The sequence below is a fragment of the Coenobita brevimanus genome, chromosome 116, assembly GCF_032717465.1.
Source record: "Coenobita brevimanus isolate Jiangsu-jjx chromosome 116, ASM3271746v2, whole genome shotgun sequence".
NCBI classification, from domain to species: domain Eukaryota; kingdom Metazoa; phylum Arthropoda; class Malacostraca; order Decapoda; family Coenobitidae; genus Coenobita; species Coenobita brevimanus.
In genome coordinates this window covers 43,026,346-43,028,550 of record NC_137069.1, presented here as the reverse complement: position 1 = coordinate 43,028,550, position 2,205 = coordinate 43,026,346, and the positions used below count along the sequence as shown (strand labels likewise).

The window sequence follows — 2,205 nt, the reverse complement described above, 5'->3', positions numbered from 1 at the left end:
ACTCTAAATATACTAAGCTTTTCGCCCCTCCCAATTACCACATACTGATTTTTTTATTTATTTACTGCTTGAGGACAAAAATTCATTCATTCATTCATTGCCAGACGCCATGTATCCCAAACAGGGTGGCCAAGGGCTTAGAGTTAATTGTTTTACAGGGAGGGGCACTAATCCTCCACCAACCCCACTTGACACGTAGGGAGTTATGCCAACAGCATCTGGTGTTCCCAGGCGGTCACCATCCAAGTACTAACCAGACCCAACGTTGCTTAACTTCGCTGATCGGACGGGAAGCGGTGTACTCAACGTGGTATGGACAAAATAATAATCGATAATAATATATAATAATCGATTTATTTTCACTAAGTAATTTAAGTTATTGGCTTAATTTAGCCACTTTTCAATTATACTAATTTTTTCACCTTTTCATGTTGCCTCATACTGAATTTGTTATTTATTGCATGTGGACAAAATTAATAATCCATTTTTTTTTTTTCACAGTAATATCAGTTATTGGATTAGGTTACATTTCAGATATAGTATACTAATTATTTTCATACCTTCCAATTGCCACATGACTGGATTTGCTTTTATTTTATATATAATACACGTGGACAATATTAATAATCCAGTTTCTGAACATGGTACTCTTTCCATCAGTTATTTTCAGTTGAAAATGTTAATCTTACCACTTTTGCTATATCCATATGCTGATTCTATTTACATAATTGTGTTACTGTATCCTGAAACAAAACACAATTTCAGCATATGGATATAAGTATTATTCCACTTTCATAACACACCAACCTTTCCATTCATTTTTCTAAACTGGACATGCTTGCCTTATCACCATCACTACTTCCACATACTGGATGCATTTTTATTACTCTGTTATCATGGCTGCATTATCACAGTAAAAACAATTTCAGCAGGTAGACATTAAAGACAATTAATAACTTTTCATGAAATATCAATGTTTTGTTAAAATACTAAATTTATGTCTATTATTTATTATTGTTATATACCGGTACCCAAACACGATCCACGCAAGTGAACATAAAAAAAAAAAAAAAAATCCATTTTCCAAACAGTTTAACCATTCTTTTTTCTACTCTTTTCCCCCTGCTGAATTTGTTTATCATTTTGTATTAGCGTATATCCAAAGTTAACACAATCTACATACGTCGGAAATTAAAAAAATAAACAAATAAATAAATACTCTCCGAATATTCCATTAAAGAATTATCTGGTTTCCAAACATTTCACTACAATGCATCTACTTTTCGAACATTCCATAGTATATTGCTAATTTTTCGAACATTTCATAAAATATTATCTACTTTTCGAACATTCCATAAAAAAAATCATCTGCTTTCCCAACATTAACCCTCTCGCACTCTTTCGATGCAACCTGCGTCCAACCACTTTCAAGTACTAAGTGACCGTCTCTAGCCAGCCCAGACCTCACGCTCCCCACATTCCTCACTCAGCGATTCGTGCGGCAACAGAAACTGATTTCAATCATTTCATTCCCCCGACCTTATTATAACTGTATTGTTTAGAAACTGGTTTATGTTATAAACTAATGAATGATCTTCCTAATGAACGAAGAAAAATAAAAAAAAAAGGAATTACCATATTGTATCATTCACTTACATAGTTAATGCTCATTTACTCATAGACATATAAACATTTCGTCAATTATTATAGAAGATTGTAGAGCATTTATCTGCGATCCATTTAATAAAAAAATGACACTTCAAGCTATACTAGATTTTTTTTTTTTTTGTGGTAGGTGGGGGCGCTCACCATCCACTCACTCGATGTAGTACTGCTCTCGAGTGTCTGCCCTTTCCTCTCCATCCTTCTTTCCTTCCATTCTCTTCTGTCTTTCCTTCATTCTTTCCTTGTCCTTCTGCCTACGGGTGACTTTACACTCCCTATTCTGTCTTTCAATCCTTCATTTCTTTTCACTTCCTTCACCCTGTGGGTGACTCTACACTGAGTGACAAGCCAAATGGTTTCCTGTACACCAGGAAACCATTTTCTACTCTGGGTGGTAACCATATAACCAAATTTTGGCGCCTGGTGGTTTAGTGGGTAATTATTGCGCTCCAATCGGATTGAGCCGGTGAAGGTTTATATCCAAGGGATGGTTGGGGTTGATTGCTCATATAATGCCATTCAGGGATGAGTGAGGCTGGT

General features: G+C 35.3%; 1 pseudogene; it reads right to left on the bottom strand.

Moving 5' to 3' along the window:
• Positions 1–206: 206 nt before the first annotated feature.
• Positions 207–324, bottom strand: LOC145418877 (5S ribosomal RNA; annotated as a pseudogene).
• Between the last annotated feature and the right edge of the window lie 1,881 nt (positions 325–2,205).